Source organism: Lissotriton helveticus, chromosome 12 (assembly GCF_964261635.1).
Source record: "Lissotriton helveticus chromosome 12, aLisHel1.1, whole genome shotgun sequence".
Classification (NCBI taxonomy): Eukaryota; Metazoa; Chordata; class Amphibia; order Caudata; family Salamandridae; genus Lissotriton; species Lissotriton helveticus.
The window spans coordinates 135,054,641-135,080,092 of record NC_136073.1 but is presented as its reverse complement, the minus strand read 5'-3'; the positions used below and the strand labels follow the sequence as shown (position 1 = coordinate 135,080,092).

Sequence of the window (25,452 nt, the reverse complement as noted above, 5' to 3'; positions counted from 1 at the left end):
GAGAATAGCCTAAATAAGCACAAATAAGCCAAACAGATGAGGGAATTTTTCATTGTGACAAATGAACTCACCTATGAGTATGCTTTTAAAAACAATTTGACTTGTAAATTGAGATCTGAGGAGAAATCTTTCCTGAATTTAGTTGAGGAGAGAAGAGCAATTTATAAAAGAAATGAGATGCTTAAGCAGACCAAATCTAAATTTTGGCAGATAGAGGATGAAAAGCTTAATGGTAAATCTTTTGAAAATGTCGCCATTTACATTGACAAACCAATTAGTGGTAAGTTTTGTATTAGGAGAGACAATACATTGTTCGATAATTATTTTGTAGGTGCAAGTCATTGTGAGGACACTTATCAAATCATGGGGGGTTGGGGATTCAAAGGTGGCAAGGATCCAATTTTCCCGGGAATTTATTTTGTCTGTGGAGACAAAGCTTATTACAACCTCCCTGATCACTGGTATGGGACGTGTTTTGTAGGACTTGTTTTTCCAAAAATATTCCATGTTGACAGAAATGCAGAAGGTTCATTTGAAATAAGCAATCATTTGAATAGATTTAAACGAGAACGTTTTTCAGAAATTTTGGGAGATATTTTTGAAGAAGTGATACCTTTAGTGGGTATAACCCTGAATGCAGGTAGAATCAGAAAATTGTCTACAATTGTTGACAGGTTGTCAACTGACACAGCTAGTGGTTTCCAATTAGTGGATACTGAGCTTATTGCTATACGGTCCATGGTAATGCAGAATCGTCTTGCTTTAGACATTTTGCTAGCAAAAGAGGGAGGAGTTTGTGGCATTTTGCATGTCCAACACTGCTGTACCTATATTCCTGATAAGAGTCAGAGTATTGAGATGTATATCAAAAATATCACTGAGTTGCAATCAGAAATTGCACCTTTAGAAGAGGATGATTTTTCAGACGGTTTAACCAAAAGATTTGCAGCAATCAAAACCTGGTTTCAAGAGATTGGTAGTTCAATTCTTGGCAAAATACTGACACCTTTTTTAGTTATAGTCTTTGTGATACTGTTGATAAAGATCAGTTGCTTGTTACACAAAAGAAAGAAATATCTAAGGGAAAAGAAGAGAATATACAAGCTTAGAAAGGAGCAGGAGAGAGAGATAGAACTGGAAGAGTTTCATAGAACTCAATATGAGAGTTGCAGGCAAACAGCTGAGACAAGACTTTAGAAATACTAACACAGTGAAAATCAAAACATGTTCTGAAATAGAAATTTAGCAAAATTTTTGGGTGTGGTTTGGTGGTTTTGAAATCACCAGATGAGGGAGTTGATGGAGCGAGATTTAGAAATATATTTATTTCAACTCGCGAAGTTAAACTTCCATAATTAAATAATCGTACTAATGAGAATGGAGTGTTTTATTAATCAACCTAGATTAAAATGCATTCATTACATAAGGGACTAATACATGTGCTCATATATGTGCTTTATGTTGCTTCTGCATGTACGTGAAAAATAATGAACTAACCTTGTCTATTGTTTTTGTCAGTATTAAACGCGGCTGTTTTATTAATGGCATGTGCCTATTTTTGTGTGCACGTGTTATGACTTTTCGTCTTTATGTTGCACAATTCTGTTTGCTGCTTTATTTGCTTCTGCTAGGTAACATAGATTAATGGGTTAATTCTTAGCAAAGGTGGGTGGGTAACAGAACGAATTCTATTTCTTTCATTAATCGATGTCTTGTGTTTGTTTACACATTAGTTATACGAATGGGCCTAAAGAAAATGGCTGGCAGTGCTGCAGTTTATGAAACTTGACCAGAGTGAAGCCTTCACTCATGCGCAGAGTATTTTGCTGAGCTGACAACGTCTAATGCAGAATCCAATTTTATTTATTTTATAGCACTTGTAAGGCGCACAGCTACCCACAAAGGGTTTCCCGGCGCTGGACCAGCATGAACACGATACCACTAGAGAGAGAACAGTCAAAGCATTTATTTGTTGAATAACCATGTTTTTACACTTTTTCTAAAATTCATGTAGCTTTCCTCCTTGCGTATATGAATAGGCAGTGAGTTCCACAACGTTGGGCCCAGGTAGGAAAAGGATCTCCCGCCTATTCTGGCCCGTTTAAACCTTGGTACCACAAAGTTTGCAGCTGTGCCTGAACGGAGACTGCGATTTGGGAGGTAGGGTTTAGCAAGTGCCTGTAGATATTTGGGGGCAGTGCCAGCTTTGATTTTAAATAAATAACTCAGGGCCTTGAAACGAATTCGGTTTTCAACCTTAAGCCAATGCAACTCCCTGAGATGTTTGGTGATCCTGGCGGATCTAGGGATTTTGCAGAGCAGTCTGGCCGCAGCGTTCTGCACTAACTGTAGACGCTTTATCACTGCCTTGTTTGAACCCAAGTATAAGATGTTACCGTAATCAAGCCGAGATGTCACTAAGGCATTGACCACGGTCTTTTGGGTAGTGGGTGGCAACATCCAGACTATTTTGCGTAACCATTTAAGAATGGCAAAGCAAATACCTGCCACTTTATTTGCTTGTTGAGTCATAGATAGACTGTCATCTATGATGACCCCAAGGTTTCTAACCTGAGAGGCTGAAGGTGGGAGTTTGCCTAATGACGATGGCCAATGGGAGTCTTTCCAGAGGTCTTTACTATTTCCTAACAGTAGGACCTCTGTCTTATCTCCATTTAATTTGAGTTGGTTGGCTGACATCCAACTAAATATTTCTTGGAGGCCTACTTTTAATGCAGAGGGGACAGACAAGTCGGATTTAGAGAGTGAAAACAGGACTTGCGAGTTGTCTGCATAGGTCATTAAACTTAGACCAAAGTTTTCTACAAGATTGGCCAGCGGTCGTAGATACAAATTAAAAAACAGAGGGCTCAGGATTGATCCCTGCGGCACACCATGAGGAGAGTGGAATACCTCAGAACAAGCCTCCGAAGAGGAGATCTGGAAAGTGCGGAGGGATAAGTAAGATCTAATCCATTCCAGAGCTTTGCCCTCGACACCACTCTCCCCCAGCCTGTCAAGCAGTATGGAGTGAGAAATGGTGTCGAAAGCCGCACTAAGATCTAACAAGACCAGTGCTACTGTTTGGCCGTCATCCATAAGCTCCCTGATCTTTTCTGTGACCCCGAGTAGCGCCGTTTCGGTGGAGAAGCCACTCCTGAACCCAGATTGGGACAAATGCAGGAGCTCATTGTTTTCCACATAGGTTGAAAATCCAATGTGGTCGAGTTGAATGTGTTCTTGGTGACTTTCCAAGGACAGGCCGCTGAATGGCCTCCCATGATTAGGAAGTAAAAGTTTCTCCCCGGGAAAAGTATCTTTCTGAGGAAATGAAAAGGATGGTGAAACTAAGAACAATAAGGGCTATGATGAGGCCCCGGACTTGGTCAGGAAAGCATGACCTAATTGTGGACTGACATGGCTCAGCCAATGAGGAGTTTGGATTGACAGAAAAAATGTGCGATAGAGATACTTTAGTTAGTCAGAAAAGGTATAAAAACTGTCTCCATGGGAGGGAGGGGGCTCTTGCTGCTCATCTTCTCCCGATTCCTGTTAGGTGTGACGTGCTGACGGACTCTTTGGGGCACGTAAGGATCAATAGGGTTAAATGACTTTTACCTTTATTCCTTTAGGTGAAGTAAGTTTTAGACAGGGAAGTTCGGGCTTAGGTGATGGAAAACTGTTTATTCTTCTTTAAATCATGCTAATTGATTTTGCTTGAAACTGTTGATTCTATTTGCAATTCCTCAAATAATGCTGCTTAAATAAAAAGATTCTAATAAAATGCACTTTCCTTGAATAAATAGTTAATAAATAAGATTTTTGAAAAGACAAGCTGGCCTTGTTATTTCATGGTCATTACCATCAGCAGATCCATTTGCCTAAGTGACTTAATTAAATGCAAAGTTTTACAAAAACCATGGTGAATTCATTATACTGCAGTTGTATATAAATGTGTATATATTTTGTGATTAGGTTTTATTAATTAGGTCACATGATTCAGTTGCTCAAAAATATGTCTCATTAGTTTATGGGCCTTGTGAGTGATTTATGATTAATGGTGAGTATTGTGGAGTTGTGTAGCGTTGCTATGACATATTTTCTATAGGGGCGCTGGATCACCTCCATTGGATCTGTGAGTCTGACTGCCACAGCTTACAGATTTTTGAAAATTCGCTCCTTTGACCTATGGCCTGCAAGGCAGACCTTAATCATACATTGTCTCTGATCCCTCGTCCCACCAGAGGCCTGCATGCCTGTCTGCTGGGATAAAGGTGTATATTAAGGAACCCCACAGAGGCCCAGAGGCCTGCAAGCTCCCCTCCGCCCCTGTCCAGTGACTGCTCCTCAGTGGGCTTTCCCAGTCCCCTCTAAAGGACTGGCCGGACCACTGTTGACAGATGGCGCATGTCATCTATTGTGTCACTCATGGCCTACGGTGTCCTTCAAGGGACACACTTTACTATTGCAAAAATGGCTCCCACTGAGTTACGTGAGAGCAGCCACCGGGATCAGCTGAGTCTTATGTGCAGGGTTCAGACCTTGGGTCACAGTGAGATTCACCTTGAGCTGAAGATCAGGAGCTTCCATGAAGCCTCCATAAGTGCACAACCTCTAGTGGTAGAGTCAAGCCAATAAGTAGGCTCCCTGCGGAGAGGGTGCTGGATCCACACAGAAACTTAGCCCTTCAGTGTCATTCTCCAAACACGCCTCTGGCAGCCATTAGGACAGAGCTTGGTCTACTTGTGAATAATCATGTGACGGACGAAAGCTTTGTATGCACGCTGGAGCACTCTAACTGGAAGGTAGGTCTGGGCTGGCGTTGAAAGAAGGCAGACTCAATTGGGCTTTAAGATGAATACTTGTTTAAAACATGGCTTATGAGATTCTTTGAGGACAAGAGAAAATTGAGAATAATGTTGACGCATACAAACTGTGGTGTGTTTAAGAGATTGTCAAGCGATACAAGGCTTGGAACATGATGCAGTTTGACCAAGAACCTTAAGCAGCGTCTCCTTTTACTGGGAATATATAAAAGGGTTCAGCCATATATGTGCTAGGTTCTCCATTGCGCAATTCATGACATATATCTGACATTACATCCAGAAGTGGTTCTTACACTGCAAACTAGGAAGTGGACAGTGACCTTCATTATCTTTGATCCATCAAAAGGATTTGATCCACTGAAGCACCAAACCTCCAGTGCCAAGGTCCTGCTGTCTGAATAGGAAGATGAAGTTGCCCAGAGGTACCAGGGCCGACATTGCATTTATCAAGCAATCTGTGTACGCTAATCAGAACCAAACACGGGCAAGTCAGTTTTATCGCCAGGTCAAGGGTCCTTCTGGAAGAGTCAAGGAGTCTGTGGATATTGAGGAGATACTCAGCCGAGAGATCACTTCTCTCTCTGATGCAAGATATAAAAATAGTCAATGATTCAACATGGACATGAGGCAAGGCAGGGCTTCTATAGTGTCATGTCCACAACAGATCTTCTTACCTCTTACCTTACCTCAGACCGGCCACATGGCCGGCCGCTGCCTCTCTGTCCGCTCGCTGCAGCCACTCGATCCCCAAATGCAGGAACCGGCGTTATGCTTAGTATGAGCTCTGTGATTCGGCGCTCAGATGGGGACTGGGGGCCTGGGCATGTTCTGCGCCAAGGCTGTAATGCAGGCTGGGTGAAGAACATGCAAAGTGTGCATGATTGTTATGGTCGGCCCAAGAGGGCCGGCCAAGTAGTTATGAGCACTTTAGAGTGGAGCGACCACTCCTCCTCCTGGCCCCTGCTCTGGGACTCCAGCCCGCCCTGCATCAGAAACCAGAAAAATAAAATGATAATAACGCTGGTTATTATCATTTTTAGTTTTCATTTTTTTACACTGCATAAAGCAGTGGGGCGACGCTCCTCTGCCTTACAGGAGGAGCCACCACTGATCCTTCCCCCAATCCCCGTCTTTCAAAGGGCAAAGTTGTAGCAGACAATAGTGCGATGCCCAGGGGCCTGCACAGACTATCAACCACATACCTGGACAACAACCCCTGCCCGTGCTACCAGCGAAACCTGCGTGACTCCACTCCACCCCAACAAACAACGACCCAGAACAGAGCCATAGAACAAGGCGCCACGCACTTAGAGCCCAGGGGGTCAATAGGAGAAGATGTTGTATCAGAGGCACCCAGGCTCTCCTGGGCACCCTGCAGGCGGCATCTTCTTTCCTGCCAATAGAAACAGTTCACACTGAAGGTTTCCCACTACCCAGACGATAATGGCTGATCTAGAATTCCTGTGATAAATACAAGGTCTGCAACTAAAAAGATGACAGGAGAAAACATGTAAAAGGCGTCTAGGAATTGTAATGACAAAACTTTACCTTTGTTGGACACAGACATGGTACATAATGAGTAAGCAACTCGGTGGTAGGAGCTTCAAGGGTTTCCGTAGTGTAGTGGTTATCACGTTCGCCTAACACGCGAAAGGTCCCCGGTTCGAGACCGGGCGGAAACATTGCTTTTTCTGACCCTTCCTAGTCACTCCACTTAAGGAAATATACTGCAGTATAGAAACAACATCCTATTTCCAAACACAGAAACTATTCTACCACGTGTTTATACAAATGTACCGTCACCTAAAGACAGACGTACTGCCACATGTAGGCATGAATGTACTGCCACTCGGAGGCCAGAATGTGCTTTACACTGGCACGGACTAATATTCTCACACATGCTCTCAAGGACGCCATATACGGATATGGATATATTCCCGCGTGCAGTATGGGGGCGCATTGATGCTGCACAGGCGAGTGTGTAAATACAAACAGACGTACATGCACTTGTAATTAAAAGTATGTAAGATTTGTCTCGCTCTGGCATGTTTGTGCTGTTGCACACAGATTCCTTGCAGTGTGCGCGCTTCATAACCGTCAGGGGTTCAGTACTTGGTGTACGTGAGATCTGTGCACTTTTGATGTGATTTCTGTGCTTTGTCTCAATACCTTAGACAGTGCTGTGTCTCTTGTTATGAGCTCGTTGTCTTCGTTTATCCTGAGATGAATTCTCGACTTAAAGCCTCAGTCTCTTCAGATCTTGCCCCTTGAGCACCCTCCAAGGATTCAGCAGTGTATCTTTAGTCAGGCTTATCTTTTTTGTATCCCGTAGGTCTGTCAAGACTTCATCTTTGCCATTATATTTGTTCACAGAAGCCTTGAAATATCTCTTCCATGAAGGTGTGTGTTCCAGGATGTTCAGCTTCCAATGCTGTTTCCTTTTGCTCTGAGTCATCCAGATGAAGTGAAGGATTGGATCCAGTCTGGCCGTCTGTTTCCTGGCCTCCGGTTCTTGTTAGCATCTCCTTCAGTGAAACTTTTTTCTTGTTTTTACTTGAGGCAATGAGTGTCGACTGTAAGTCTAATTTTCTAGATGCGACCTCATGCATAGATGACTTTTATGCCACCAAATTCATAGATGTCTTTGATGCCACCTCATGCACAGATGCCTTTGATGCCACCTCATGCATAGATGACTTTTATGCCACCTCGTGCATAGATGTATTTGGTGCCACCTCATTCATAGATGCCTTTGATGCCACCTCATACATAGATGACTTTGATGCCACCTCGTGCATAGATGCCTTTGATGCCACCTCATACATAGATGACTTTGATGCCACCTCGTGCATAGATGCCTTTGATGCCACCTCATTCATAGATTCCTTTGATGCGACCTTAATTAATTAATTAATTAGGATTCGAAACGCGTAGGTCGTGTTGGGTCTACTTTTGTGATCCTGGTGCCTAACTAATTGGCTCTAGGACTTGTATCTATACACTCATCTAATGCTAAAAGTTTGTTTGACAATCAATTAACAAGAAGTGAAATGATAGCAGTGTATTGTTTGCAACTTTTTGGAATTGTCCTATAATTTGATAGTAGACCCCACAATTTCCAACTGGCTTACTTGTTTCCAGTTTGTGTGTATTTTATGGATGCGTGAATATAAGTGGATTGAATGTGATATGTCTGAAGAGTGACGATATGGTTGAAGTCTTTTTATTGTCTTTCGTGTCCTAATGTTCACTGTTGGATAAGAATATAACCCGAAATGGCGCAGTAAAGTATAAATTGTGTTCATTTTGAATAATTTTTGAATAAAGAGCTATTGAATAGCTCCTCCGGGTTTTGAACTGGCGTCTGTACTTTGGAGAAAAGTTTCTGCTAAATGAAAACATCAGTACTGGCATTTACCCTTCGTTGTTTTGCTTTGATGCCACCTCATGCATAGATGTCTTTGATTCCACCTCATTCATAGATGTCTTTGATGCCACCTCATGCATAGATGTCTTTGATGCCACCTCATGCATAGATGTCTTTGATTCCACCTCATGCATAGATGTCTTTGATTCCACCTCATGCATAGATGTATTTGATGTCACCTCGTGCCCAGATGCCTTTGATGCCACCTAATGCATAGATGTCTTTGATGCCACCTCATGCATAGATGTCTTTGATTCCACCTCATGCATAGATGTATTTGATGTCACCTCGTGCCCAGATGCCTTTGATGCCACCTAATGAATAGATGCCTTTGATGCCACCTCGTGCATAGATGACTTTGTTGCCACCTCCTGCATAGATGTCTTTAATGCCAGCTCATGCACAGATGCCTTTGATGCCACCTCTTGCATAGATGACTTTGGTGCCACCTCGTTCATAGATGTCTTTGTTGCCACCTTGTGCATAGATGACTTTGTTGCCACCTCATGCATAGATGACTTTGGTGCCACCTCATGCACAGATGCCTTTGATGCCACCTCATTCATAGATGTCTTTGGTGCCACCTAGTTCATAGATGTCTTTGGTGCCACCTCATGCATAGATGCCTTAGATGCCTTTGATGCCCCCTCGTGCATAGATGTCTTTGGTGCCACCTAGTTCATAGATGTCTTTGGTGCCACCTCATGCATAGATGCCTTTGATGCCACCTCATGCAAAGATGCCTTTGATGCCACCTCATGCATAGATGACTTTGTTGCCACCTCCTGCATAGATGTCTTTAATGCCACCTCGTGCATAGATGACTTTGTTGCCACCTCATGCATAGATGACTTCGGTGCCACCTCATGCACAGATGCCTTTGATGCCACCTCTTGCATAGATGTCTTTTGTGCCACCTCGTTCATAGATGTCTTTGTTGCCACCTCGTGCATAGATGACTTTGTTGCCACCTCATGCATAGATGACTTTGGTGCCACCTCATGCACAGATGCCTTTGATGCCACCTCTTGCATAGATGTCTTTGGTGCCACCTCGTTCATAGATGTCTTTGGTGCCACCTCGTGCATAGATGTCTGTGATGCCACCTCATGCATAGATGACTTTGGTGCCACCTCATGCACAGATGCCTTTGATGCCACCTCTTGCATAGATTACTTTGATGCCACCTCGTGCATAGATGACTTTGTTGCCACCTCCTGCACAGATGTCTTTAATGCCACCTCGTGCATAGATGACTTTGTTGCCACCTCATGCATAGATGACTTTGGTGCCACTTCATGCACAGATGCCTTTGATGCCACCTCTTGCATAGATGTCTTTGGTGCCACCTCGTTCATAGATGTCTTTGGTGCCACCTCTTGCATAGATGTCTTTGGTGCCACCTCGTTCATAGATGTCTTTGGTGCCACCTCGTGCATAGATGTCTTTGGTGCCACCTCGTTCATAGATGTCTTTGGTGCCACCTCGTTCATAGATGTCTTTGGTGCCACCTCGTGCATAGATGTCTTTGGTGCCACCTCGTGCATAGATGTCTTTGATGCCACCTCGTGCCTAGATGTCTTTGATGCCACCTCGTGCATAGATGTCAATGGTGCCACCTCGTATATAGATGTCTTTGGTGCCACCTCGTGCATAGATGCCTTTGGTGCCACCTCGTTCATAGATGTCTTTGGTGCCACCTCGTGTATAGATGTCTTTGGTGCCACCTCTTGTATAGATGTCTTTGGTGCCACCTCATGCAAAGATGTCTTTGTCACCCAAAGCTTGGTGCCTCCCTTTCCCTGCTGTGTCCTCTTGCCACCACCTTCTTAGATTATATTGGGTGTGAGTCCAGTGATGGGGTTGACCTGGATCCTCCTCTCCTCCCGTCTAATCCCAGTGGCCCTTCAGATAATCTGTGGCACACTTATGTAATACTGAGACCAATGCATCTCTCTCGCTGTGAGTGAGGTCTGCCTGACGCAGTAATACAGAACAGACCCCACCAATAATCCAAAATGTGAAGTAATGTTGGACAAATGAACAATAGTCAGCAGAATATGAGACCCCAGTGACCTCGTAATTCACTGCTTCAACCACTCTGCCACGACTACCCGCCTCAAGTCTTTCTCTCATAAACAAACCTGAAATTATTCTTTTCATACCAACAGATACCTAGAATAACGAAGGACAAAGTCAATTTATGATAAGGATGCTCAGAAAATGAAGGGTTAAAGAGCACTGATTTATAATTGGTTTGTCAATTATAATGTGTATACTCAAGGAGATCCCCAAAAATAGGGTGACCAGACATCCCGGACTTCCCAGGACAGTCCCGGTTTTCAGAGGACTTTGGTATCCCGACACTTTTCTTAATTTTTAGTACACGTCCCGGTTTTCGGCACAAAGGTCATGTCATTCTGCCAAGCACAACTGACAGGTATTATCTCCTTGCACAGGTGCTTCTGAACACTGAAATGTTTTAAGTAATCTGTTTCTGACAAGCAGCAAATATTTATGTATATATACACATAAACACACAAGTCAAGTCAAGGATCTTTATTCGGATGTAGGAGCATCCATAAAAGTACATAAAATCAATAAACCATCAAAGGCTAGGTTAAAATCCCACTGGGCTGTCTTGCGAAAGTATGGCATTAAAAGATGTTTAGTGTATTTCTCATAGAAGCCACAGAAGAACAAAAAATGTAAAAGGCCTTGTTTCCCACCACGGTTACAGGGGCAGTTTAAGTTTTCTAAATTCCTGTTAAAGCCCATTGGAAAGCATAATAGATTTTTAATGCTCCCGTCCCTGAACCGAAACAATAGGCTCCTGTTCCATTTGCTCATCTTTCTACACAGGTAACCCTGGGGTAGATCATAGGGCCTGTCGCTAGATACCAAGATAGTTATGTACCTTAAACTGGCGGGTCTTACGAACTCTTTCTTTTCCCTTTCATTGTTGTAGAGGTTATACAGGGCATTTTTTACCAAGTTCTTATGTGTACGATCTATTGTGTGGGGAGATGTAAATAAGTGGCCCTGCTCCACACTCACTAGACTTTTTTCCACCGCCCCGAGCCACGGTATATAGCTGGCGCGTTCACTTTTTAGACAGTCCATAATGATGTCACGAGTCAAAGACGCAGATGGATTCGTCCATATTTTCAGCCAGAACAGGGCGGGTCTAGATTTTATAAAGTCCTCTGTGTACTTAAGGCTCAGTTCTCTGTGACACACAAAAGTTGGGGCAGAAATAACCCCCCCCCCCCCAAGATCTTTCTACAGAACCTGTTCTCCATTGTCTGTATGTTGGTACAGTTCGTATGGCCCCACACCTCTGCGCCATACGTGCCTGTAGGTAAGCATTGGGTCTTATAAATTTGCAATAATGATGTAATGGCCTCGGCATGAAGAGGTTGGCGGAGAGAGGTTACAGAATTTATGGCTTTGCCCAGTTTGTTTCTCCCCTGGGCAACATGAGGTTGCCATGAGCCAGAATCAGCGAACAACAGGCCTAAGTATGGGAAAGTGCTTGTGCATTTTAAAACATTATTCCCTGTCAAGATTTGCTTGATCTTATGTTTTTTTGGGCTACAACACATTATATATGATTTGTTAAAATTTGTGCTGAGGCCAAGATCTGCCATATACGAAACAAAGCCGGAAATTAAAATTCGCAGAGCATTCGGTGTGCAGGCCATAAGGACCACATCGTCTGCGTAGAGAAGGGTGGGAAATAGTTTGCCATTGATTTGCGGGACATCAGTTGTTAGTTTACACATGGAATTGCTTAATTCGTTTATATACAAGATAAAAAGCAGGGGAGCCAGAACGCAGCCCTGTCTGACCCCCCTGCCAATAAAAATATCATTAGAAACTTCGCCAGAGGTATTCAAACGAACGCGGGCCCTCAGATCACTGTGTAAGTGAGCCAAAAAATAAACTAAAGATTCATCTAACCTATACTTTAACAAAACTGACCATAAACGGGAACGGTTGACAAAATCAAAAGCAGAACTTAAATCCATAAAACCTAAATAAAGAGGGGATTTTTTTGCGATGGTATATTTTGCCATCAATGGTATACACCCGTTACAACGGATCTTTTACTCCGCAGACCCATTACAACGCGACCATTACTCCGCATACCATTACAACGCATTGCGCTGGGGGGCGCTCTAGGATAGGGGATAAGTATAATTTACTATCCAACACCTTCCCTAGGGTCCACGGGGACTGGAGTTAGAATAGTAAATTATACTTACCACTATCCAGCGCCCCAAGGCGCTATGCGTTGTAACGGTATGCGGAGTAAAAGTCGCGTTGTAATGGTCTGCGGAGTAAAAGTATGCGTTATAACGTCATACATCCGCCATCAATAGATTTAAGTTTAGGCATTGCTCCACAGTGCCAACATGGCTTCTAAAGCCAAGTTGGCATGGGTGTAAAATAGAATTATCTTCTGCCCAAGCTCTAATCCTGTTAAAAAGGACCCTGCCTAAAATCTTCAAGGTGTTGTCTATTAAAGATATTGGACGATAACAGGCAGGGTCCAATCTGTTTCCTTTTTTAAAAATGGGCACAATAGTGATATTTGACCAGGTTACCGGAGGGGCGGTATGTGATAGGTTGTTAAAAATATTACACAGTAATGGCGCCCAAAATTCAGGTTCTGATTTAATTTGGTCAATGGACAGACCATCGGGCCGGGGGGCTTTGTTCCCAGCACTTTCTGAGATGGCATCTTCCACCTCCATTAAAGAAATATTCAATGTAATTGACGGGGGGTAATAATTATAGGGTCAGAAGGGGCCTCGTAAATTTTCGGAAAGTGGTCTACCCACACGTCTCCTGGGATATTACAATTTATGGGTGTAATATCTGTTCCTAGTGATCTTAAACTCTTAACTTCAGACCAGAACCCGGAGACATCCCTCAAAGAGGCAAAACGCACGAGAGAGTCCCAGTGATCTTTTACTAACTCCTCAGATCTTATTTTAAGAGTATGCTTATAGCTGGCCCTCAGTCTCCTCACAGCTAACTGATCCTGTGGGGCCGCTGTGAGGGCAGCCCTTAGTTCCTGGTTGGCTTTAGAACATAAAAAATCAAACCACCTCGGTAGTATGTGGTTAGGTGTTCGGGCTGGTTTAGAGATCTCCTCTTTTATGGCCTTACAGAGGTCCGTAAAGGCCTTGATAATCACATGTTCGGGACTGTCAGTAGATAAACAAACTGACACTAGTTGGGGATGTTTTTGAATGGTGGGAGTTAAAACTCCCTTGTTGTCCACCTCCGCCAAACCACCCTAAGTTTATCTGTGGATACCCCTAAGTTTTGGGCCCCTATTTCCCTCTTGTTCCCCTGTCTCTTAATGGATTTGAAACTAATAAAAATCGGATAGTGATCACTGTAAGGGACATTAAAAACCTTAGCCTTCAATAGAAGTTCTTCTAAAGATGAGGATATAAATACGTAGTCAATTGTTGTTGAACATCCTCGACCTACATAAGTTGCCACAGGTTCTTCGGTCCCAGTGATATTTACCATTTCCATGGCATTAACTAAATCACGTGTGGCTAAGTGATCAAGTAGTTCCACTCCTTTTTTACAGCAAGGGTTTCTTGAGTGAATGTGAGCATTAAAATCCCCCCCTATACAAATACCATCAAAAACACCATAATTGTGACCATCAACAATTTCATCAATAAAATTAAACAGTCTTATAAAATTAGCATTGGGATGAGTTGTAAAATCATTGTTATAAAAATTGATTAGACATAGCTTTATCCTGCTGGTGTATATCAATGCCTGAAAGTTCTTATCATTAACAGGTAAAATTTCAGTTCTAACTCCTGCCGTAATCTTAGTCCAAATGGATAGTCCTCCACTTGGACGTCCCATGGTCGGGATGGGTACAGTCTGATTGAAACAGCTGTACCCTTCCTGAAGTAGTGGACTAACACACCAGGTCTCCTGAAACATCAGGACGTCAAAGTTAGTAACCCACTCTGACCACTCCTTAATTTGCGTTTTGGCTTTGAGACCGGCAATGTTCCAGCTCAGAATGGTCAGGTCAGCTGATGGTATGGAGGAGTTGGTGACCAGTAAAGATGTTAAACTTGTAGTAGATAATGTGGGTACACCAGAATCATTACGTGCCCTATCATTGCCGCATATAGTTAGTTCAGCTGTGGAATCTACTGTAAGTGGCTGGTCATTGGATGTTGTGTTAGGGATAATAGATGGTAATAGTCACTCAAAGCTATTCGGTTCAGACAGAACACTGAATCTATTAAATAGGGGAAAAAGTGGTGAAGCTTGGTTGAATGATCTCTGAGGGGGCCTATAGAAGTAGGCCAAAGGGAGTGGAGTTATGACAGTTGATGGTCCATGATGGTTATTAATGTTGATAATGTATTTGGCTGTGCCTGGGTGCCGAAAATTAATTACGATACTGTCGCCGTTGATGTTTTTAAATAGGGGACCAACCCAATCTTACTCGGCGTGCTAACAGAATTTCATTAGAGATGTCGTAGCCCACCCCTTTGTGTTTGCATAGCCAATCTATACATTTATTATTTAGCTGGACCCACTACTCACCTTGTCCTTCTTTGAGTGATGGAACTCCTGCTAAGACCAAGACATATGGGCAAGCATCCGGTGGGAGATGCAGGGCGGGACATTGAGATTTTATGGGCCTTGCTATCACAGCTGGCCCCTGGGCAGGGGCAGTAGCTGTTATAGTCAATGCCCCTGATTTGGGGATAGCTGGATTAGGGACACCCTTTTGCTTGCCACTAACTGTACTGGGGCAGCTGGGAGGCCCAGCTGCCACGGCCGAGGTGTAATGTGGTTTCGTGGCAGTTGGGGTTTTACCAGCAATGTTACTCCCAGATAGAGCAGTAGATGTAGGTATGTTACTACTGGGTGCCTTCGGCCCTTCACCTATATTGGCCTTACAGGCAGACTCTATTTCCTTAAGTAGGCGATCGCCCCTCAACAGGTCTAAGCTGATCAACCCCTTTCTTTTTGTGTCATCCTTTTTTACAAGATTCTCCAGCCTGTCCAATCTTTTAAAAATAGAATTAAATTGCTTGATCATTTGACTTTCTAGCTGTTTAAAAATAGTATCTACAATAGTCTCGATGAGATTCCCATTAGTCTTTGGTTGACTGATGCTATCTAGTAATGAGTCAGTCTGTGTGCAAGCAGAGATGTGGCCATCAGTTGCATAGCTTGTTGGGGGTGCCACAAAGACCACTTTGTCTTGTAGTATGGATTCATTCGAAGCGGCGCCGCCCCCTGTTAGATCTTTGTTTCCTTTGGACCACATACTCTGTGGAGTTGGTTGGCTCTTATTACGGGGCGGTTGTTTCCTCTTGTTAACTATTAATTTGGAAGCACCTCTTTTCCTTTTCTCACCGCCGGGTTTATTACTTGAGGTAGAGGGAGCAATTACAGTGTGCACAACTGGGTCTGATGGAGAGTCAATTAAAATATTGGGGCTACTGCCCCCTGGCAAAAGGTCAGAAGAATTGGGGGGTAAGGATGGTTTCACTACTAGAACCACAGGTGAAAGCGGCAAGGCAATGCTGGAATTCGCCAAAGCTGGCTCAGATTGTGTGCCAGCGAGACCCATTGATATTCTTCTTTCGGTGTCCGCGATTTCATTAGATACCATATTAAAAGCGTTTTCTAACATGCTTTCCAGAGATGGTTGAAGAACTAAAGATCTGTCAGGGGCTTGTAGCACGTTGTTACAGTTGCGTTTCACCATTGTTTATATTATTTGGTCTGCCTCACCTGGTATAGACGACTTAGGGGGGTGGCCCAGCCCAGTCTCCTCCGGCCTCTGACGGCCACAGACGGCCAGCCCTCTGCCCGGGCTCAGCCCGGCGCTGCCCGCGCGCGTCCCGCGGGACGGGAGGCGTTCCGCTCTTTGTTGGCGCCTCCGGGCTGCGTGTGAGGTCCCAGGTGCGCCTCTGCCACTGGGGCACCTTGGAATTGTGGTGTTTCGCTGGCCGTTCCCCTCACGGCGGACTGGAGCAAGGGTGGTAGCCGGATGATGGGCTATGCCATTGCCGTCACGATGGAAACTCTGCCTCAAGCGAACGCCCCCACAGAGCGCTCGGCACTCCGCTCTTTGTTGGCGCCTCCGGGCGCTGCGTGTGACGTCCCAGGTGCGCCTCTGCCACTGGGGCACCTTGGAATTGTGGTGTTTCGCTGGCCGTTCCCCTCACGGCGGACTGGAGCAAGGGTGGTAGCCGGATGATGGGCTATGCCATTGCCGTCACGATGGAAACTCTGCCTCAAGCGAACGCCCCCACAGAGCGCTCGGCACTCCGCTCTTTGTTGGCGCCTCCGGGCGCTGCGTGTGACGTCCCAGGTGCGCCTCTGCCACTGGGGCACCTGGGAATTGTGGTGTTTCGCTGGCCGTTCCCCTCACGGCGGACTGGAGCAAGGGTGGTAGCCGGATGATGGGCTATGCCGTTGCCGTCACGGCGGAAACTCTGCCTCAAGCGAACGCCCCCACAGAGCGCTCGGCGCTCCGCTCTTTGTTGGCGCCTCTGGGCGCTGCGTGTGACGTCCCAGGTGCGCCTCTGCCACTGGGGCACCTGGGAATTGTGGTGTTTCGCTGGCCGTTCCCCTCACGGTGGACTGGAGCAAGGGTGGTAGCCGGATGATGGGCTTTGCCATTGCCGTCACGGCGGAAACTCTGCCTCAAGCGAACGCCCCCACAGAGCGCTCGGCGCTCCGCTCTTTGTTGGCGCCTCTGGGCGCTGCGTGTGACGTCCCAGGTGCGCCTCTGCCACTGGGGCACCTGGGAATTGTGGTGTTTCGCTGGCCGTTCCCCTCACGGTGGACTGGAGCAAGGGTGGTAGCCGGATGATGGGCTTTGCCATTGCCGTCACGGCGGAAACTCTGCCTCAAGCGAACGCACATTTACAAGCCTAGCACACACATGTGTGTGTATGCACATATATTTACAAGGCTACAAAAAAACATGTGGGGTCAGATACAGAAGTAAGACTAACTGCTTAGTCTTAGAGTTGATGTTGTTGCACCAAGGATATTGTGCTGGTTAACTAAACACTTATAAGGTCCAAAAGGCAAGGCCTATTGGCTATGCCATTGCTTGCTCCAGCCTTGTCCGTCTGTTCATTTCTGTCTGATTTACCATTTGAAAGTTGTTTTAGTTCTCCAATTTGATACAGCGTGGGCGAAGTTTTTAACATCCCTTTAGCCCCCGTCCTTGCCCTCCCTTCACCCTCTGACCCCTGGAGGTCACCCATCAACAATACCATCATCTGCCTGAGGCACCTAAGGAACAGTGATTTACGTGAGCTGAGGGAGCCGGGGGCCTTTGTGTTCAGGGGCCACTCCCTGCTCAGCCAGGGACTGAGCAAGGAACACAAAAGTGATCCCCTTAATTCACTACCACCAGCCAGGCTGTCAAATGTCTCTCTGTCCACGCCCAGGGCGCTACCTGAGCAAAGTGTGGCTCTGATTCAAGTCTTCAGTCCTTCTTTCCCTGGAGTTGCTCATTGTGTTGGTCACTTTAGTGAAGCCATTCAGTGAGACTGATGAAACAATGCGCTGTATCTTTGAAGGTGGTTCCGGGTGTTTACAAGTTGTGAGTATCAATGTTTGGAGCTGACACTCTGAAGCCGTAGGAATGCCCATCTGCATTTATTTTGAAGCATTTCCCCGTGTATCAACTTTGTCCATGCTAAGATGTTCACACTCCTACATGCACAGGTCATCTTTGACTTGTCAGGCCGGTTAGCTCAGTTGGTTAGAGCGTGGTGCTAATAACGCCAAGGTCGCGGGTTCGATCCCCGTACTGGCCAGAACTTTTCTTTTGCAGGTTCACGAAATAGAAAAAACATGACCACACTGTAGGTCATTGAAACAGTGACTTTGCAGCGAGGGTTGTCCTTTACTCTGGTAATGACAGTGTGACGCGGTGGCTGTTGTTTGTCAATGATTGTAGCTGGTGCAGGGTGGGTGCTGTAATATTCACACCGACACTACTCTAACCGTTGCTAACACCAGCCTCATGTTATGAGACCCTCAACCTGCACTTCCTCAAGCTCCGTTTAATTCGGTGGTTGTACGAGCACAAGTCACACCTGCAGAGAGCGGCGGGTCCCTCGCACCGGGAAAGTTAAGAATTGTTTTCTGGTGAAAAAGTGACGAGCAACATCGGGGTTCTTTCATATTTGTGAACGGGAAAAACGTATTGAAGAAAACATTCAAAACATATATCGTATCTGCAGAATGTGGCGGTGACATTGAAAAGCGCAGGCGGGGCGGGTCACGCGAGGAATAGGAAAGTGCACGTGGATTACGTAGATATTAATATCGTGGCTTGTACATATAGTCACCGCTATATCATTCCATTCTCCATTGTGTACTTTCACGTATGTAAAGCACTCCATCCGACGGTGTACAGAGTTCATACTTCAAAACATTACAAAATAAATACGAATATGTATGTTTAATGATATACGTTTTTCATTCCCATTTTGTATTTTTTCCCTTCCTTTATCACATTTTCTTCTCCATCGCCTTATTGGGAGCAGACGGGACATGTCAAGACTTTAAATACTGAAAACTGTACACTGGCTTATGTCATTTGCATACATGTGAATGTATAGATGTGAGGTGGCGCTGTGGCTTAGTTGGTTAAAGCGCCTGTCTAGTAAACAGGAGATCCTGAGTTCGAATCTCAGCAGTGCCTTAGTGTTTTTCACGCATTTTCCTAAGATACTGAAGACAACGGATTGTTTGGAAAAATATATACATTATCTACAAACCTACCTTGTTACTTTTAGAATTATCCACAAGAACTTGACAATACTTCTTCAAACCTAAATACATTTTTGGGGTGCTCAATTGAAAATTAATTGCACCATTAACCTCGATTATTGTCGATTTTCAGAGCCAATGAGATTGGCTTTGCGAAGTGAAACACATGGCAAGCTTCACCAACATCAAAGAGCAGAATGGGCAGCAGTAACGCATGCTTCAAACAACAAGCTCAAGCTGCAGCAGGGGCACCTTCAATTACCAACACTACATACAACATACAGATGAAGTTCACACTTTAAAGAACAGGCACAGCAGACAGCAGGGGGGTAAGATTAGCTTTAGAACACAGAGGTTTGCACCACAGGCAGCAGCATTGCAAGCTTCACTTACATGGAAAGGCTGTTGGGTAGGACAAAAGAAAAAAGTGGGTTGATGAGGGCACTGTAAAAAAACAGCAGGAAACACTTGATCATTTTAGGTCAAGCAAACCTTGTATGGATGACTGCTGTCCAAACTAGAAAGAGTGTTTTACATGATCGATAACTTTATTTCAGATTGTATCTGTTCATATGATCTTTTTCCTATGTGTTAATCATTGTTTACGTTTTTTTATTAACTAATCAACAAACATACCTACGTAGCAGGAAATTGAAGCACTTTTTCAAGCGGACAGTGTGCACATCACACAAGTAAGGCCTTGTCAAATTCAAATTTCAAAGCTTTATTCGACAGCATGTCATAAAAGCAATTTTACATCCTACACTACACAATAAATACTACAATATTAAAATCATTATTTTTTTTAAAAACTCATTAAACCATAGCGCTGTCATGTTATAATTTGAGTGAAACTTTATACATAATAAAAAATGGATCAATAAAACATGAATATTTTAAAAGCAAACCTATAATAAACGGTGTCAGTTAATTCATCAAGCAGTGTCTAGCTGTTGTAAAGTGCGGGTGCGTATAGTCCATGACCAACCTAAAATTTTTGCAACGTCAATCGCCAAGCAGGGTGTGCAATCCGATTCCAGCATTCTTAACGCCTCTATACACCTGCGTGTGCCTAGATTTAAACACACAGGTTTTATCCACTTCCGTCGTGGGCTTACATAAAGGGGACAAACAAACAGAAAATGAGCAATATTCTCAATCGAGTCTTTACAGTGTGGACATTTGTCATCCTGGATAGCTGACCATTTGCGGGTAAACGCCTTTATAGGAAGGGTCCCGATTCTAAATTGAAAATACAATTTCCTATCAAACGTCCTTTCAATAATGTCCCAGTATTGCTCACAAGATGGTAAGGGTTTGATATCCCAAAAACGTCCTGTTAAATTTGTGTTGGATCCAATACTATAAGCGGACGACCATACCATTTCCCAATACATTTTTTTCAATGATACCTTTGATGGGAAGCTTTCAGCAATGGGAGAGTTCCATAGGTGGTCTAATTCCAACTTACTGAGCAGCCCTCTTAGTTCCTTTAACCACAGGAACGAATGGAAGCGATCTGCCCTGATGATGTCCTTTAGGGCAGTGGCATAATGCACTTGTTCAGGAGTAGTCATAATGCGACTCCAGTATAACAAGGGTCGCAGCCGTGCCAAGTCCTCAATGTTTTTCCTGCCAAGGTCATATGCCAGTGCTACGGTTGGAGTACTTTGGGGAACCCCAACCAGACAGCGTAAAAACCTGTTTTCCGCCATTTTTAGTTGTTTCAAGTTGGAGAATCCCCAAAGTTCCGAGCCGTATAAAGAGGCACTAATCACCTTCATGTTATAGATTTCTAAAGCAGGGGTGATTGGCTTAGTCAACGAAACTTTATATTTATGGGCCACTGCGCCCGCAAGCTGGTGGAATTTTAGGACAGCCATGTCTATATGATTCTTCCAGCTCATATTACACTGAAGGGATATTCCTAGGTACGTGAAAGCCTCAACCTGTTCTAGGGGAGTACCATTGAAATTAATTGAACCCTTGAAAGTGTTCCGCTGGTTCAAGCACATGAACTTAGTTTTAGAGGTGTTTATCTCAAGTCCACGTGTTTGACAGGACTCACCGAAAGCGTTAACTGCCTTCTGGAGCCCACTCGGTGTTCGAGAAACTATGAGCGTGTCGTCCGCAAACATGAGGACAGGCACGCGTGCCCCTGCTAGGACAGGAGCATCGGTGGGAGAACGGCTTAGATGGTCTACAATGCCGTTGATGTAAATAGAGAACAGTGTGGGTGCCAAGACACACCCCTGCCGGACCCCACGTTCGACAGGGAATGTGTCTGTCACCTCACCCAGAACCCCCCACCTGATTCTAGCATAATTATCCTCATGTAAGCGGACGAGTAGCGTCAACAGTTCCGGGGCCAACCCAGCTTCGGCAAGCACCCTCCAAAGTTTAGAACGAGGAACTAAATCAAAAGCTGATTTTAAATCAACGAAAACAGCGTAGAGAGTCCCATTAGTTAGCGTCACGTTTCTCCAGTATAGAGCTATGAAAAAAAAGACCTGGTCAACTGAACTTGTACAAGGACGGAACCCAGCTTGATAAGGGGATAAAATATCTTTTTCTTCTATCCAAGATTGCAGTTTGTTTTGCACTAGTCGACCTATTAACTTTTGGGCAGAGTCTATTAGACTGATAGGTCTGTAATCACTAGGTAATGATTTGTTTCCCTTTTTAAAAACTGGAATTATTTCTGCACCCTTCCATGAGGTTGGTATTGGTGCACCCCTGGCCACAGAATTAGCTAGCCACTCAAAGTACTGACACCAAGATGGACGATCGCTTAAGAACACATCAGCAGGTATGGCATCCATTCCTGGTGCTTGGCCCCCTATCACACAATCTAGCGCAATACTGACATCTTTTTTAGTAAATAACTGGCATTGATAAAAAACTGTAGGAGGTAGTAAGCTCTCTCCTTCTGCTAGATCACGAGCGTATTGTGGTTTAAAGAAGTCTACCCATTGATTTTTGGCAACGTTTTTTTGTGGGGGTTGTGCCACCCCCCCTCTATCCCACTTGACCAAGGCCCAGAATTGGCTTTGTTTCTTTGCATCACAGGCAGATTTAAGATCACGCCAGTGGGCCTCATCCCACTGTTTCCTGGCCTCTTTTTGTACTTTCCTATATATATCCCTCGCCTTTCTCACACCTAGGATGTTCTTATTTCTAAGTTCAGTGCTGAGGTTCTGGCGGGCTACTCTACAGGACTTATCGTACCATCCCATTTTGGGTGATTTTTTATAGACATTATCTGATTTTGTCAACTTCTTAAAAAACTCCTGGAGCTTAGTAAAAAAGTTCATATGGGCCTCAAGCATGATTTCAGGGAAGTTTTGATTTGTGGCGTATGAATTTATCTTACCCACTTCCTCGACCACCACTTTTTTAAGCTCCTCCAACCTCTCTGTGTTCTCAATTAATCTACCCCATTTTATGTGGCGCAGATTATTCGAGGCTATGATATCTAAGGTGAGTTTGCCACCCCCATGATTTGATTCTCTTAACCCCATATTTGCTTTAAAGACCATACAGAGAGGATTATGGTCACTCTCCATCCTGTTTTTTACAGCCATATCAATCAGCCAGTGCCATTCTCTAATATCCACTAAAAATTAGTCTATTCGGCTAGAGAACCTACCATTGTCAAATGTTTTGTTCCCCAGGCGATCTGAAGGGGTGCGTCCATTGGCTGCTCTGAGTCCTCTTGCTAGACATAGGGTCTTCAATTGGATGGCCACTGCTGTCCATCTTCTAACTACGGGTAGTTCTAACTGGGTGACACCCCACTTGCTATCCTCCTCTTCTGCTAGGATTTGGTCTTCTTGACCAAGCGGTTCAAATGTGGTGTTAACATCACCCCCCACAATAAAAGACAGCTGTGTTGGGAGTGCTTCAAGCTCAAGGTCAACAGCGGCGATTACTTCTGATGCTTGGCCTCCCACTACTCCCCTGGCAAAGATGTTAAATATAACCACCCCCTGTCCGTTAGCCCATGTAAGGTTGACTGACAAAATGTCATCTAGTGGAGAACTCCTTTGCTGGATACTACAGCATAATGTTTGGCAGACCCAGATTATCAGTCCCCCTGATGGGCGACCCCTAGGATTTTTTGTAGCTGGGGTTTGGAAATTAAGATACCCTAGATGATGTACTGGGGTCACTGACCATGTCTCCTGGAACAGTAGAATATCAAATTGATCTATAAAGTTACACCATTCTGGTGATGACAACTTATTAGCTTGAACTTGAACTTGATTAGTAATTCCAGCGATGTTCCAGGAAAGAAAAGACAACCCTGCCTCATCTATTTCATCTGCTACTAAACCTAGGGGGGCCAGAGATGACAATGTACCTTGGGTTTCATCCTCCAACCTTGGTTCTAATTCTACAATAGCACGATGATAACTTAATAGTTCAGATGAAAATGCTACTGGACCAGAGGCGAAACATGGTACTATCAAAGTAGGGACAGACTGTGGCTCAGAGTATTTATACTCCTTTCTATTTATTAGAATAATTGGATCATCAACCCATTTCTCTGGGCTCGAGGAGATAGCATTTGTAAGACCAATCCCCGCGTCTGTGGGAATATCTGTTCTATTTAGCTCAACTAATTCATTTACCACTACACTGTCTGCCCACTCAAGTCAATCACATTCGTTCAAATCTGACAGTGCCGCAAATCTATTTTCAAGACTAATTCCCCATTTACTGGGTTGGGGACCCCTACCCCACCTATTTGACACCAGATTCCACTTTGTCTTTAGTATACTTGGATTCCCTGTGCTAACTCTACAATAAAAAAAATCTAGAGGTAGCGGGGTGATGTCAGTGCTCCTACGTTGTGGGGGAAATAAGTTTCTCAAAACCTCAGGGAGTACTTCTGGACTTAAAAAATGCAGAACTACACAATCTCCTTTATATTTTTTCACACTATTCCCTATCCAGTCCACCCTTCTTGCCATAGTAATTTCCCCAGCTAGCTGCTGTTTACCCCATGGGGATATCATCATGTTATTAGATAACCAGTGAAATGCTTTACTGATCAGGGAAGATGTAGATTCCACTTGACCCGGCTTTAGGGGAGGCACATTGGCCAAGACCAGGACAAGGGGGAGGCCTCTACAATGAGTTGGACCGGGCCTTTCTCTATACCGGTCCCAGTGGATTTTAGTGGGCAGTCTTCATTAGCTGTTACCTGCACATCGTTAAGTACTGGGTGCTGGGTAGGGGGAAGATTTGATACCACTTTATCTCTACCCTCTAGCCCAATCCCTGGGACTTTCACTATTTGTTCAACTCTGTTTGAAGCTAAAATTGGTGTATTACCCACCTCCTCCACAGACTTGTTTATGAGTCCCCCTAGCCTGTTTACCTCTGCTGTGAGCTGATCGAATTTGACTATCAACGGTTTAATAATGCATTTAATCTTGGAATCAATCATGCTCACTAGTTTTTTAATTTGATCATCCTCCAATATCTCCTTCCCACCGTGCTCCCCAATTGCCTCTTTTGTAGCCATATTTTTAGGTGGAGAGGCAGGCCTTTTCCTACTAGAGCGTAACCCACCACGTTTACTCTGACCCTTTCTACATTCTCTAACTGCTCTAGTTACAGGCTTGGACACGGGGAGGGTGAATTATCTATTATCATGTTTGACTGGTCTAAGGAATCATTGTCTAGATTAACGGAAGTAGGTATGTTTTGGTCGAAATTTTCATCAGGGGAAAACACAATATCCAAAGTGTTACTGCTATGCACCTGTATGGGAACTTCTACCAGGTTTGGTTCTGGCAGAGAACTCTGTGTGAGGGTAATAGGTGGAGAACTCAAGCCCAGTGATATCCTTCTCGTGCTGTTGATTTTACTCACTACCTGCACTAGATCGTTGTCCATGGTATTAGAAACAGAAGAAGACTTTTGTTTGGACATATTGCACACAGTGAGATGGAAGCAAGCTTGCACTAGTAACCCTAGGGTAAACAATAAATAGCAATTGCCGACGGAATGAAAGCACGTAAGGCCTTGTGTCTAGTGCCGGGTACAGTTCTAAAGGCTCCTTTGCAGTAATGTGTGTAGTTCTTGCTGTGTGCCCTGGACAATTTCTAGCCACTTTAGAGACTAATCTAGTCTTCAGTTCTATATGGAGTTCTGGTAAAGTTTTCCAAACCTCACCAGGAGCATTGTTGTTACTTGTAAAGACCGCGTCTGTCACACTGTCTCCTGGTCTGGTGGCCGCCTGTAGTGCAAGGTGTCTGGTTCTGGAGGGTTAATTTGGGGTTTTGCATCAATTCTCAAAGTCACGTCTGGCATTTTGCATCCAGATGTGATCTTCTTCCTAAAGCCATTCCTGCAGTATTGTGTCCAGTTATA

At 44.4% G+C, this 25,452-nt stretch overlaps 3 non-coding genes across 3 annotated transcripts; all 3 read left to right on the top strand.

Moving 5' to 3' along the window:
* The first annotated feature begins 6,435 nt into the window (after window positions 1-6,435).
* On the top strand, window positions 6,436-6,508 carry TRNAV-AAC (transfer RNA valine (anticodon AAC)). The gene has a single exon. It is a non-coding gene; the product is annotated as a tRNA-Val (tRNA).
* Window positions 6,509-18,033: 11,525 nt separating this feature from the next.
* On the top strand, window positions 18,034-18,107 carry TRNAI-AAU (transfer RNA isoleucine (anticodon AAU)). Its single transcript has one exon. It is a non-coding gene; the product is annotated as a tRNA-Ile (tRNA).
* An 819-nt stretch (window positions 18,108-18,926) lies between these two features.
* TRNAT-AGU (transfer RNA threonine (anticodon AGU)) lies at window positions 18,927-19,000 on the top strand. Its single transcript has one exon. It is a non-coding gene; the product is annotated as a tRNA-Thr (tRNA).
* The last annotated feature ends 6,452 nt before the right edge of the window (window positions 19,001-25,452 follow it).